Here is a 16,098-nt window from a genome sequence, read left to right as displayed (position 1 = left end):
GGGACAAGGGGCTCTTCAGTGAGGCAGAGGCTGCTTTATGTACTATGTCACTTGCTGCACCATTTGAAAAGACTGGCATGCTGATAACACATGAGGAGGAGGAGATGAATCCCAAAAGTCCCCAGAGCTACTGGCTTTAAATAAGTTCACATACTCCGGCACGTAAACACACACACACTCACACACAAACACACACTCATAGTGAAGTACATGCAGCGTGAGCGTAGTCCCCCAGCACATCTCTCTGCACTGCTATACTGCAGCCCGCTGCAACAGCTGACTTCTCAGGGCTCTCCTTACATCCCCAGTGTTCCTCAAAATCATTTAGACCCTAATGTGGCCAGGCCCATTAAGGCTCATGTTTTGATTATTGTACATTTGTGCAGCTTTGAATTACCTCTTCGTATAAAATGGCCTCAGCCCCAAAATGCTGGGACCTAGGTCTCAGTTCACTCTGGTGGATTGCCCTGCTGACAGTTTGGTCATGTGCAAGCGAGGAGCTGACATTTTGGGCATCAAGACTTGATCTGGGGGTCTGTCACAGTTGTTTTAGATCGTCATGCAGCGAATGCCAGCAGGCTTAGGCAACGGGATGGAGAGAGATTGGGAATTATGAGTGTAGTCATTCTCAGCCGTGTTTAATCGCATACATCTCTCTCCATGTTCTGCTTGTGCACAGGTGGGACTGTTCATCAGAAGCAATACCACATGTCACCTCATCAGAATGAGCAAACAGCTTTTAAAATCCAATTGTTATATTGTTCTTTTCTTGGAAAAAATGAATCAAATGAGACAATGTAATTATCAATGTATCGCCAATTGATTCAGATCTCAATTTTAACACATCATATATCATATCAAGTCACCTATTAACCAATTATTACTGTAGAAATATAGCCAGACTTTGTGAATACATGTCCAAACAGGATCTAAACAAATGTATTCAAGCCTTCATCTCAGGTAAACTACTGCAATGGTCTTTTCTCAACACGAAAGATCTAAAGCAGCTTCAGCTCATTGAGAATGCCGCTGCTCTAGTTCTAACAAAGACTGAACACCATTTCTCAGGTCTCTGCACCGGCTGCCAGTCACTTGTAGAACTGACTTTAAGTGACTGCTGGTACATTTCTGATCTACTTCTTCTGAGCCCTCTAGGCCTCTTAGGTCACCTGGAACAGGTTTACTTACTGTTTCCAGTCAGAACAAAACATGCTGAAGCTGCTTTTAGTTATCATGCCAAACTGCCAGAAGAAGTCAGATTTGGACCGACTGTAACTACCTTTATAAACAGGCTACAACTTGTTCACGACTGCATTTTAACTGAAATTGCACTCTATGTTTGATTTGCACTGAAATTGCACTCATTTATCCCTTTTGTCTGCCTTTATTATTATTATTTTCAACTTTTAGTTAATTGTATACTCTTTTATACTTTCTACCTGTGTCTCTTTAAACTTATTTTATGTAAAAATAAGTTTTATGCACTTTAATTTCTCTATCTGTCGTTTTTAAAACGTCATTATGTGGAGCACCTTGAGCTGCCTCTATGTATGAAATGTGATGTATAAATAAAAGTGCCTTTATTTTTATCAACTTGTTCTTAGTTGTTTACTTTAAGAAGCATTTCTTGTAAGAAAGGCTAGGAACAAAGTTTATAATAATTACTATTATTATTGAAACCTATCTATATGATATTATGTCTATCCATCAGATCTTTTTGTTGAGCTTCACACAGACAGCCAGTGAAGCCAAATCAGTGCACATGTCCATAACATCTTAAGAAATGTTGCTGTAACTTACTTAATGTTTAAATTGTGCTTTGTGCACGCTTAGTTTTTGCTTTTAAATGTCTTGTATTTCTCTTTTATGAACTTTATTTCTGCTCTCCCTTTCTGTGAAATGTGATTCATTAGTTTGCTTTCTTGCTTGCTGGCTTGACAGAACAAATATTAAGACCCCTGTTTTGCTCTATAGCAGTAACCTAAAAATGGGCGGTGGAGCAGCGTTTCATTTTGGATCAAAGCATTCATCGAGGGTGGATATTTCTGTAATCGCCTCGTGCCTGCCCACAATACCTTGCAGCAACTGTGTGGGCTCAGGTCTTAGCCATCGGTTCATCAGAGTGGAGACGGGCTGACGCGTGGCACAAACACACTCTAAAGCCCCAATTTACTCCCCCACACCCCCTCCACCCCCCTGACATCCACACAACACACAGCAGTTAATCAGTCTTTTAGCGAGCCGTGTGGGAGTTTGATACCTCAGCTATTAGCCTTTGGCTCCAGACAATACCCCGTCTCTCATTGTACTAAGTTGTGGTCTGGGTCAGTGGGCCCGGCCAGCCCTGCCCTCAGTATGCATTGAAGCCTTCAGCTGTCTTTCTATTTCAGGAGCATGGAGGCATACCACAGCCCAGCTGGGGCATCAGAGACAATGGGCATGCTGCCTTATCCAAACAGAGGCACGCAGACAATCTGACGCACTCCAGGATCCCAAAGAGAGCCCTGCTGCAGCCCCTCCTGCCCAATAAAGCACACGTAAAGGGTTAACAAGGCTGCACAGACACTTAGACACCTCACTCAGGAGCCCCAAGCTTCCTTTACACACCATGATGAGCAATCCATCGCAAGGAGAGATACATTTGTTGTGTAATGTGTGATAACAGACGGGAATGTAGTGAAGAGTTTATCCAGCTTTTTATTTGGAGGTTTTTGGCTGACACAGTGTTGAGTAGTGAACTACATGTAAACTACTGTAAACTGGTAGTTTAACTACATTCATATTTACATAGTGATTCAAGTAGTTGAATTACTTGTTTGCTATGTTTCCTTTAGTTAACTGTGGAAACAATTTTAGGCCAATAAAGGAAAGGAATGATTCTTATTTTATTTTTAATTGTACAATTGTTTCTCTTCTGTAATTGAACCACTGATAAGTAAAAAATAAAAACGGCCCATTGTTTGGATCAGTGTGCAAGCTGTTCATACAGTGTAATAAGGGTGAACGCTGTTGTTAAGACTCTACCAGTCAGATGTTACAAAACTGACGAATAAGACAACAGGCCTATTTATTTTAGACCAGTGATATGTTTTAGTTTTATGTATAACCTGTGAAAAAGTGGGAACTTTTTTGAAAATACAATTGAGTGGCATTTTCGCTGGCATGTGATTTAAAAAAATTTATTTTGTTATAATTTCATAGGACATACACATTGTCAATTATTTTTATTTTTTACAGAGTAGTTTGAACTCCTCTTTCTACATAGCTTTAGTTCACCAAACTATATTTCTCCCTATAGGATATTTTTGCTGTAGTTCAAAAAGTAGTTGGTCTCTTGCAAAACTGTGCTTTCAAGTAGCTTCCCCAGTTAATTCATGTAAATCACTTAAAAGTAGTTTCTCAATGCATATATGAAAACTAAACAACTTGTATTTGTGTTGCTGATGATGATTTTACATCACATCACGTCAGTGTTTTCATTGTGGGTTTGCACCGACTGTACAGAGCAGTTCAGTTCAGTTCAGTTCACACAAAGATTATATTTGTAATCTTTTGTATTTCGGCTCCTATGAAATCACCGTGAAACAGCGGAGCCATGACTTCAGTTGCTCTGCTTGACTTTAAATAGACTTGGAAGGGAAGCCTGTCTGGCTGCTTGGAAAGTCCTTCAGTTAGTGACCTACACAATCTCACTGTCAGGGCAGACACAGCTTCACCTAATTTACTGTCGGCCCGTTGGGGGTCTGTTTAAGTCGAGCAGGGATGCTGGTGGCACAGCTCGCCCTCTGACCATAATTGCTGTTTGGACAGAGCTGCTGTCACAATGAGAGATATTTCAGCGAGACGCGTGGCGGCTCTTTCACAGTTTACACAGGCTCCAAGCCCTCCTATATTTCCTTTATACACACGCGCACTGGCATACACCAAAGTGCACGCGCGCACACACAAACACTATCAGCACCTCTTGTCACCTGTCGCCAGTGGCAACTGCTCGAACACACAGAGCGGGGCGGCCGACAGGCAGCGCATGTGTTACTCCATCACACTGTGGGTCAGTGGATTCATCAGGCAAACACAGTGACACAGATCACTCGGGGGAACATCAGCAGACCTGCGGCTCAGCTCTCAAACTGTCCTCTCATCAAAATGAGTCAAATAAGAGGGTGTGCAAGTTCGACAATAAGTCATTAAGTCTTTAAATGATATACCCTACATCTGGCTCTCTAATTCATCAGAAAGACTCAACCCTGGGGAAATGCTGCAGAGCATTCAAATTTATTTTAAAAACTTTTTTCGCTCAACATGTTTTTTAAACATACATGCAAACGATAATAGAATATCAAAAAATGTATATGGTTAAAACAGTAGGTACAAACAAAACAAATATATATATACGTCCCTCACTTTCTAATAAAGCATCACGTCTGAATTTGTGAATGTTAATAAGTTGCTAATAAATGCAGCCCTTATTGAAATAAATATGAAATATTAAAACAATACACTTGAACCCTTTCATGCATCATGTGAAAAATCATGCCAATAACCTTTTAATATATTTCATTTTGAAGGAGACACAATGCATCAATATATATATATATATATATACGATAATGTATGTGATACAGATATACTTAATAGATACACAGATGGAGGATGGATAGAGAGATAGAGAGAGATAATAGAGAGAATGAGGATATAGGGAGAAGAGAGAACAGTATAGAAGATAGTAGATAGATATAATATATATATGTATATATAATATATAATATATATATATATATAATATAGATATAAATATAAATAGAATAATATAATGTATGTGTATACAGTATAGACTATATATATACACATATATGATATATATATATATATATAATATATATATATATATATATATATATATGTATAGATATATATATACAATATATATATATATATATTATATATATATATATATATATATAATATATATAGATATATATGATATTATATATATGATATGTATATATATATATATGTATATATATTATTATATAATATGTATATATACTGTATGTAGTGTGTGTGTGTGTGTGTGTGTTTGTGTGTGTGTGTGTGTGTGTGTGTGTGTGGTGTGTGTGTGTGTGTGTGTGGGTGTGTATGAGTTCAATAGGACTCAATGAAGGTCCACAAAACACATCTTTTAAAAATATTTATTAAGAGTATATGGTATTGAATACACATAAGAAACTTCAATAACCAGTAATAGAGAGGATATTCAAAAAACATCTCGAAACTCGTTTTCATGGCCACAAAAGACTAACTACTAAACTGAAAATAAAATAAAACAAGGATCTTTAATACTTAGCATTATTTGATATCACTGTTTAACCAATAAATCTATTAATGAGGCATTTATTATTAATTTTTTTAAAGGTACACTGTCAGCCTACAAACATACTTTATTTCATCCATTTTCAAAAGCTGTTAATGATTTCCCAACGGGAACAGAGAGAATGCTCTCAATTAGCAACACGTTCTTTTTTACATTTCAGTGCAATTTATTACATGTTGTCAGCTTTAGTGGCGAGGTAAAAATCATGTTCTATCATTTCTCAAACACAATTATACTGAGTTTTATGTAGGAACCACAGTTAGTGAATATATATAAATCAACTTACAGCTGCTACAGACATTGGCTGCCCAATGAGCACCTGGAGAGATAAAATGGACCGTTAAAAGCTCTGTTGGCAAAACAGTTCTCCAAACATGCATTTTGTATGCATATGTAGTTGCATACTTCTGAGACATTATAGCTGGCCCTAACAAGAACAAACTAAAAATGACCTTTCTGGAAAACTGAAACTAAACTAGCAAAGGCTCTCTGAAAAAAACTGAAACTAAACTACAATCAAATTGAAAAGTCAAAACTAAAATTAAATAAAACCTAATGTGAAACGTATACAAGCCTAACCTTGATACATACAAGGATTTGTCCTTACAGATAAAAGAGCAGCCTCACAATACAGACCACAATGGAAATAAGTCTCAGACATTATGTTGTCATCCTTGACGTTGCTATAGTTGTGTGTGATTTACTGTAATGACTTTTCATAAGCAAAGAAACTAAACCAACATTGTGCTCCATATTGTGATGTGTATGAGAATGTGGGGAGGTCTAAAAAATAAAAATGTTTGGGAATCCTGGTTTAAGGCGCCAACAGCTGACGGATACTAAAGCGTTCTGGGTTTAAATCCAGCCACGACGGCTGCCATGTGCCATCTCGTTCTCTTCCTCCCATCTTTCATGGATGACTCTTTTTTACCTTCAACCTTTGAGAAAGAAGTATAATGTAGCCAGACTGGCTGGCTGCTTGACTCTAGCTTTTTTCAGTAGCTTTACCAGCAGAGGGCATCAGCCTCAGTCCCACCTCAAGCTTCCACCACAGGCCTCTGGGAGATCCTGCCAACATTTAACAGCTAGTCGGAGCTATGTGGGGCCCCAGGATGTTGAGCAGTAAGAAGCTGGAGCAGGAGCAGGTGAAGAGTGTCCTGAGGGAAAGCTCTGTGCTCCTGCTCCACTCTCCGAGACGTAACAGAAGGATCAGCTTGGCATTCAGAGAAGTGCTACTTCCCGGCAGCGGGCCAGACACTTGGACAGCTGGCACTGGGTGTGTGTCTCAATCCTCCTCTTCTCTCACACGGCATTTAGCGCACAATACGACTGTGTGTAAGCAGTCTGTTGTCATCTCCTAATTGGCAGTATCAGAATAGTGTGAACATCAGAAGTTGGAGTCCTCTTACCTGCGGCTGATGACAGAACAGAGGTGAAAGAAAATCTGAACGTGCAAAAACACATTGCACGGTTTTTTTAGAGAGGCAAATATTTCCGCCTGAGGGAGTGTTTCAGGTCCTTATGTCAAATGTATGTCAGTGAAATGTGGAACAACTTTGCCCTTTAGGTGAAACTACTGACCAATGCTACCCTCTACTGCCACAGAGCATTAATCACAGTCTGTACTTCCTTTGAAATGTGCATATTACATTGTTGCCTTTATGATGACATTAGTTTTGACTGAATGTAAATTAAAAATGTTTTACTTTTGATCTAAAATTCTATAGCAGAGGTCACCACATGACACTGAGGCAGTAACACCTTAAAGGTATATATTTTATTTAGTCATATTTAAAGAAAAGGTTCATCTTTTGATGTCTTTGATGACTCCAGAAGTTCATCATCACATACAAATCTACGGTACGTGAAGATTTAATGCATCATGTGTACTGTTGTGCAAATATATTTGATTTATTGTGAAGATGCAAAGTCAGCCAAAAGAAGTTCTTGGAGTCTGTGCTTTTCTAGATATCAAAACATGCCAGTGTGAGATTAGATGATTAAGAGAGTTCGAAGGACGTTTTGGCCCAAGTTGGTCATGCAACACCCCCCCCCCCCCCCTTTTCCCTTTGTCCTTTTTCTAGTAGCCAATATATTGAACAGATTGAGGTCCTACAATACTTCAAGTATACTTTCACGTCTTTACTGACAGAGACATCTCAAGTTGCATTAGAGATCTGCCTCACTGGCTGAATTTTTCATTGCTTTTGTATCAACCTTATGAAAAGTGAAAGTAACAAATAAAAATAAATGCATATTTTATCATAAATATTCCTTAATGTTATTATTGAATATTTCATAATGACAACATTATTGTGTCTTTAAGATTTGGCCAAAGAGATCGTGAATATGACCTTGTACTGTTTGCTGCTTTGTCTTGGTGAAGAAGAATGGCAAGTGGTTATTGGATCATCTTTTAAAACCTACCAGTGTACCATTTACCACAGACCAGTGGTGGACAGTAACTAAGTAGCCTACATGATTGATTGAAATCTTTATTGACAATGTAAATCAAAAATGTAATGCAGTACTTTCACTTGTAACACAGTATTTCTACTATAGAATTACTACTTTTATTTAGGAAAGATCTGAGCACTTTGTCCACCATTGCCACAAACACACCAACACACACATGCACTCTCCATGATGACATTTTGTATCATTACAGTAATCCTACGTGTCTATTGGTGCAGAGCTACACCTTCACCAGCAGAGGGTGCCATGTTCCCGTATGTGACCGTTTTGAATCTGTTCACATGTGGTCAGCTCCGTCTGAGAGGAAGCACAAAAGGAACCTTGTGAGTGAACTGCACCTTGCAAGCAGCTGGAGTTATGGCTTTAATAAAAACAAAAAAAAGTACATTTTTACAAAAGAGAACGTTTCGTATATTAGCATATTATAATCTAGTGTTGGACTCATGTCAACCTTGATACACTTCTTTTGTTGTATTCACTGGTAGAATAAAGGTAATACCACCTAACAGTCATTAACATGGTGTTTCTCAATGACAGGAAGGGGCTATCTCATAGGAAGTGGAAGTAGGAGCGTCCCTCTCTCTCTCACACCCCCACACCCCCACGGTCGTCCACTTGCCTTCCCATCCTGTAGCTGTAAGCGGTGTGAGCCAGGAACACCCCCTCTCTGCAGGGCTATGGCTGCCTGCTAGTATTTTGGTAATCGTCATCCTCCCTGACCTGCTGGCCCGATCCTGGCGCCAGGAGTCTCCACGCCTCCCCTCCACCTCCCAGAGCCGACTACCCCCCGACCCCACGGATAATTCAGACCAGCTGTTGCAAGGTGCCTTGCCTGCTCCCACCCACTATACTCACACTTGCCTCTTCCACAGTTTTGAGTTTGTCTCAGGGAGAGAAGAAAAAAAAGAGCCTGGCTGTGGGCTTTTTTGGAGGCTTCTCAGTCTTTGCATGGGGTCTCACTGGTGCATAAAATAAATCCAAGTCAATCACAGGCCTGGTTCCTGCTCTGCAACAAATCAGCACTGTGTCTGGATTTGATGTTGCAATATGGAAACACACATTCATTTCAGAGTATCGTGCTGTGGCAGGGAGTCAAACGCTGATATTTGTTCTTCATGAGTGTCGCTGACCTGAATTTCTCCCATTCCTCTAACCACTCGGTCTTAATGAAATGGAATGTGTGTCACTGCGAAATGAGAGTCCCAGACAGAATTGAGTTTTGTTGCGATATGCCTCTGCAGAGCCATCTCTTCATTGGAGTCATGTGAAGAGCATGTGCGTCCTCGACGATCAAGTGATACTGTGAGGGGATTGAGAGTTATTGCCAAGGAATGTTTGATGAGAAAAAGGCCTTGATTTGTCACAGATCCTCATTTCCCTCCTGTGTTGAATTTGTGTAGCAGCGAAGGAAGCAATGTGCTTCTTCTTTTGTATGCTTGAGTGTTTTTGGCATTTGGGGGGCTCTGTATAAAATAAGGTGCCTCTCTGTCTATGGCCTAACCACAGTGGGACTTTGGACTGAGATGGAGGGGAACCCCAAGCTTTGATCCCCTCTCCACAACCTCAGCACTGCTGAGTAACGGCCCACAAGTGAACCACGCACATGTGTGTGTGTGTGACAGAGGTTTGGATTGTTTTTTTCACGGTGGTGGCGGTGGTGGTGGTGGTGCGGTTGCCTCGTAGAACAGCAGTGGATGGTTGTCAGAGACAGAGGCCTGATAGAGGGGGTGGGGGCAGTGGTACAAAGAGTTGTTCTGGAGAACTATGGAGGAAAATAGTTCAGGCTGCACTGGGATTTCCTGCCTTTGCCCTGGCTAGCCCCCCTCCCCTCCCTCTCCTGTCTACCGCTCTGTTCTTGACGCCCTTCAGCAGTATGGAAACTGCTCGGACAATATTTCAGCTGGATGATGGTTGAAGTAATTGATTTAATGAAAAGGACTGCAGGGATCGTGGGGCGAGAGATTCGGTGTTGATCCAGACTTTTACAATTTAGGTCTCCATAATTCCATTCCCTCACCTAATCTCTCCACCTACAGGCTTTAGTGAATAGTTTTGACTGTGCACTCTCATTCATGTCTCTCACATTGACATGCAACATGTCTGAATGGTGATATCTGATCTCTTATCGTACACATCTGGAATACACATTGCTTCACCCTGACGTTGGTCCTGTGAATGGAAGCACAAGGCCACTGCTGCTCATGTTAAATGCAGAAAGAAAGGACAGGTGCGTCACCATTTGGCTGCCGCTCAGACATATCGCATGGGTGTCAAAGAGGAGGTGGATGGGGATGAGGGGATTTTAATGTTTAAACCAGTCCCCTTCTCTTCCAGGGGCTTTGATCTTAGGTGTCAGCGGCGGAGCTAGGGGGCATGTGTCACTCATTAGCAGTGTGGTGAGAGCGTGCTGGCTCGCAGCTTTTCCTAGCAGAGTGGAGAGGATGCTGTGAAAATGGCTATTCATGGGGTGTTCCTGCTAATAAACCATGAGGGTGGTGTCAGGGCTTGGGGGTGGGGAGCTGGAAAAAACAAAATGTTAAGGAAAGCAGTGCAGTTCACTTTAATAATATATGTTGAGCATTGCTTTGCCCTGCACACACTTATGCTAAACTGATAGCACAGGAAGTGGAATAGACGATTTCATTGAAAAGCCCCACTGCCAGCACTCACTGTCTTGGGAGAGGGGGGAAATGGAAACCAGATGTCTGAGATCCACCGTGAATATGTCAAAGCTCTCAGACTATGTCAGTTCCTCCATATCCCATTGGTGGACTGAAATGTTTCTGCACTGTCATCAGTAATGTCTATAATACTCCTTCCCCGTGGACATCTCATACAGTTTTGGCTGCAGCCAAGACCTGGAGACTCCGGGAAAATTCTGTTCCAGAAAATGATGTTCCTTAGGTTTCAGACCTCACCACATTCCTTAAATTTCAGGGTAACTTCCCATATCCCAAGGCTCAGTCGGGTGGCAAATCTCTCAGCACTCCTTTGTGGATAGATTGCTTTCTCTTGCTTGAGAAAATAACAAGCTATAGAGTAATGACTTAACAAGCAACGGGATAATGGCTTCAACATGTGCAGGACTGTGTGCATGTGTGCGTGCATAGATTTGGGATTGCGCGAGTGCTTCCTCACTCGCCTGTGTGTGTGTGTCTATTGTTTGGGGAACCGACTGTGCAGAATCAACTGGTTCTCTGTTTAGTTGGAGTTGTTTGAAAGCTGGACCACTGATGAATAGGCCCGCTCTCCCCCAGGTCTGGAGCCTCGGAGGCTTTGAGGAATCAGCAGCCCCCCGGTGCGTCACAATGACAGGGACGGCCTGTGGGGTGTCGGTAGGAGTGCTGGGTGTTTTCCATCATAACCAGCTGCTGCGTTGGCCTCCCACACAGAAGAGCACTCCTCAGTGTGTACGCCAGTGTGTTCACCTACATCTGTGTGTTTGTATCTGGGGATGTTGGAGACAGTGTGACAGCATGTGTGGTGATATATGACAATATGACAGCTGTCGAATGTACTCGGTGTGAGTGTACATGAAGCAGATTGTTGCTGTTTATTATCTGTTGCTGGTGCGAACTACCTCCAGTCTTTGATCTCCATTGGAACAAATGGGCAGCACTCGACATCTCTATCTCTCATACCGGTGTGGCTTTAAGAATCTGTGAACTTGTGAGGCTATTCATGGGAAATGACACGCAACAGACACTATCATGACTCAATAATGTCAGTGATATTCATGATGTGTGCAACACATTTAGTCATGGCATGATCTGGCTTGCCCGAGTAGGTGCTTCTCCTTTTTCACACACAGCTTTCTAAGTTTCAACAAATCAAGAAACTTGAAACGTTGAAGAACAAGTGCGGAGACAATATGTTTCCCAGCGAGCACACTGTTGTTTACACAGTTACACCACGACATGTTCTGGCAGGTGGGTACAAATCCACATTACCTCTTTCATAATACTCTCAGGGCCTCCGGCAACAGCTTCAACGTCCTTTTGCACCTTGTCTGGGAAAATATGCTCAGGTGCATACCAGTGTGACAGGCAGGTGATATTTCCTCCACTGTCAGGTGAATAAAAGTCTTGAGTATGGGGTTAGCATTTGGGGGTGACTTTCTTTGTTTTTAGCCATGTTAGCACCATGGATGGCAATGTTAGTCTGTTGTTCGGTTGGTCCACCACTTCAGTGAGATTGTCAACAGCTATTAGATGGATTGCAATTAAATTTGGCGCACACATCAATGTCCCCCTCAGGATTAATTGTAGTCACTTTGGTGATCCCCTAAAGGTTCTCAATTGTATGCAGAGCCTTAATAAAGCAGCAAACAACCAGTTGATATGTGTAGTGGAGTAATGTCTACCTCAGCAGAGAATAAGGTTGCACTTCCTCTGTGTCCGTTGTAATCCGAGTTTCTCCGAGTTAATCCGAGATTTGTTTGCACGTGCATGTTAGTGCATGTGTGTCTAGCTACGGCGGTTACCACTGATAACGCGACCCATTGTCGTGGAAACGTAACGGCTACATTGTTAGCTCTATCAGCTCTGTTGCTGTTTTAGCACTGTTTCCGCTGTTAGCACCGTTCACTGTGGATGTGGAGGCAATCCCTCTCACAATTTGTAATTGAAAACCTCATCAAGTAAAACATTTGTCTTTCTCCAGTACTTTGGTTTAAGACCAAACATGTGCAAAGCTAATGACATTCCCATCAGCCTCAACTGTAGGCCTACTTTGTGTTTTGGGCAAATGTTAGCATGCTAACATGCTAAGATAGCATAGTGAACATGGTAAACACTACATCTGCTAAACATCAGCATATTAGTTTTGTCATTGTGAGCATGTTAGCATGCACACATTGTGCCTACTGTTAGTACAGCATCACATAGCTGCTATCATGGCAGTGGACTGTTGTTTTGTGGTTAAGAATAGTCACATAAGAATTTTTGTCTTTATTTTTGATTCTGGTGAGGTCAGAGGAAAATTTGTTTTGGTTGCTTTTGTGTTCAGCAGACATGCTGCGCTGTAGCTCACTGAGATGCCACACAAGAATTTGGGAGTAACGATAGTTAAGAAAGCTGGGTCAGGATACTCTAAGAATCTCTTGTTTCCTGTCCCAGGGTAGAAGTCGGGTTTATTTTCTCCCTCCTTCTCCTCTCCAATTGCACCAGCCCCAGTGTGAGGCAATGCCCAGAAGGACACACAGAGGAAAAGCAGAGAGCTCAGGCGCCATCCATCGTTCTACCTCTCCCCCCTCTCCTCTTGCTCGCTATGCTTCTCACTGGCATCAAGTCCGCAGCAACACATGTCTCTGATCAAGTCCAGCCTGCGTCATCAGTTAGTAAACTCCAGGCTCCAGGAAAACCAACAGAGAGCACATTCATAGCCGGCGACCCTGTGACTGAGTGTGTGATTCATTACTCTTTAATATGCACACCCTACCCCCATCTCCTAACCCACCAACCACTTCTCCAATCCAGCCTTGGGGCAACTCCACAGCCTGATCAAATCCATCATTAAGCATACTTGTGGTGTTACCGCTGTTGGCCTTCTTATTTACCAGATGCAGCGGTTGTGTCTCGGGCCTGTTTTCAGCTCAGCAAAGAGGAATTAGCTCTGCATTCTGACATTTACATGAGTGCTCTTACTGTGTAAGAGTGAAACGACACTGCAGAAGATCTTCAAAGGACAAGAACTCACAGCAAACTTTAGACAGGGAAAGTTCTTCACACCAAAACACTTGAGAGTAATGAAGTGCTCTCGAGCAAGGTGATAGACATTGAGAGGTGTTAATCTTGGTGGAGGAGGCCAAGAAAGTAATACACGAGGTGAGAGGTGCTTGGGGAGTACAGATGAGGAAATGATGATAGCTTTAATGCTATCAAAATGGCACAGTCTTTCTATTCTTAAGCATAAAGCACAAGGGTGGCTCTGCTTCCACTCCTCTAGACGGCTGCCTTGTAACGCCGATCCCACTGTTGAGGTTATATCACAATTCCCAAGTAACATGGCGATGAGGTCACACTTTATATGGTTAGTCCTTTGCTGATGATTATCTTAATATCAAGTGACTGTAACATGTCAGTAAAAGGGCTAATGACTCTCAGGTGATAGTCACAAGTGTGAAAGGTTTACGAATTTTAAGTGTCTGTGTCGTAGTTCATCTTAAGCAGGTCACTGACTGGCTGGAGGTAAAGTGGCTGTCTAAAGGCTTTTCCTGGGAGAATTCTCTCCAGGTCTTGTGTGTCATGAGTGCAGGATGAGTCCTGTTTACGAGAGGCTGACAGCTCTTTCCTGTCTCCCAGGCCATGAGTCCTAACTGCTGCTGCACCGAAGGCCACTCTATAGTTCTCGGCCACCCAACTCCACCCCGAAAACTTGGCTAAAAGAGCCGGCATGGGTGGGACAGCTGATGGGGGGATGGTACATGCCGCTGGTCGTGGCAAAGTGCAGCAGCGGCAGCAGCAGAAACAGCACTCGAAATCTAGCAGCTCCTCCACTCCAGCTCCTTCTTTTTTTGGGTAAAGTAGGCCAATGTAAACTCCCACTTCCTGTCGGCCTTGTCTCAGAGGGGGAGAGATGATCCTTCTGTGAAGGGTGAAAGGACTGTTGCTCTGTAGGGACCGTTTCCACTCACTACACACACATATACACACACACACACACACACACACACACACACACACACACACACACACACACACACACACACACACACAAAAGAGGCAGGCAGGAGAGTGAGTGGGAGAGAGCGAGCAAGGGCGAGAGCGAGGAATACACAAACACAGTGGGGTTCAGGAATGTTAAACACATGCTTTATGGCATAAATAGCAGCCACTTTTGGTAAATTACAGTGAGTGCTCTGGCACTGTAAAGCACACAGCAGGAAAACGCTCTCAGATTTCAGATCCAGGCCCTCCACTCTCCCTAAGGAAGAAGAAGGGGAGCGTGTTGTGTTTTCATTTCTCTATAAAAAGGCAGACATAAGTACAGCAACTTGTGATGCAGCAAAGATTTAAATGTAGGAGTTTTTATTGGCCAAAAGAGGCTGTACAGCTTCAGCAGCAATGGTGGCCATGTAAGAATAGAAAGATAAAAGTAGGCAAAATGAAATGTTGATATATAGAATATAAAAAATAGAACAAATGAAAAAGCCACTCACTTATTCTAGGGAGACGCAGCACCTCATTATTGTAGCCTAAGAAAAGGAGGTGATTCGAGAAACTACGCAGATGAAAATCTGAAAAAGTCAAACAACAAGAAAGTTTAAGAGAATAGTCAAGTTTAAATGGGCGACTTGTTTCAATTGTCTTTGCTAGCAGAACTTACACCCTAACCTCAGGACATACCAGCTGACATCATCAAAATAGTCCCGAGCTAACCTCCAACAGCTGAGATTTTAATAGCCCTTTTATCCAAAAGCATCCTGAGTAAAAGACATGAGAGCATAACGACCAAAGGAACGACAATTAAGGACTCATTACATCACATTAGTTCCATATTGGACATGGTTGGTGTTCGTGCAGATGTTTGGGAATCTGTACAAGTAATTTAGTTTGAAGCAGCGTTTGAGGAAGTAAAATCTCTAATATACTTACAAGTTCTGCATTAAAAATGTCGTATGTAAAAGTATTTAAATACTGTATATAGAGAAAAATTTACTTTTTTTAAAGGTAAAAGTACTCAATACTGAAACCTGTCCTATTACTGACATACTATTATATATTATATCATTAGATTATTATTACTCGCGCAAGTTGGTTAAGGTGGACCTCGTATTAAACAATTTTGTATAGGACTGTATAATTGGTTTGTAAAAATGAGTACAAACCTCAATATTATTAAAAAGAAAAGCAGCAAATCGTCACATTTTTGAAGCTGGAATCATGAAATATTTTTGTTTGAAAAATAACTAAACACATTTTTTGTCAATGAAGTAATCGTTGTTCGGTAGTTTAATTCAAAACAAAACATCATATTTCATAAGCTTTTTACTTTAAATCTTCATTTGTAAACTAACTGACAGATACATGTAGTGATATACAAAGTATAATATTTTCATCTTAAATGTAGTGGAGAAAATGACCTGAAAAGAAAGAACTCAAGGTAAAGTACACATTTGTACTAAGTAGAGTACTTGAGTAAATGTACTCGGTTACATTCCACCTCTGGTTTAAAGCACTGAGTGTGTGGGTGAGTCACTGCTACATGCTGCAGAAGTCGTCCTGGCTGGTAGCTGTGAGCACATTTTC

This window comes from Cottoperca gobio, chromosome 5, assembly GCF_900634415.1.
Source record: "Cottoperca gobio chromosome 5, fCotGob3.1, whole genome shotgun sequence".
NCBI lineage: Eukaryota > Metazoa > Chordata > Actinopteri > Perciformes > Bovichtidae > Cottoperca > Cottoperca gobio.
This window is presented reverse-complemented; position numbering follows the sequence as displayed.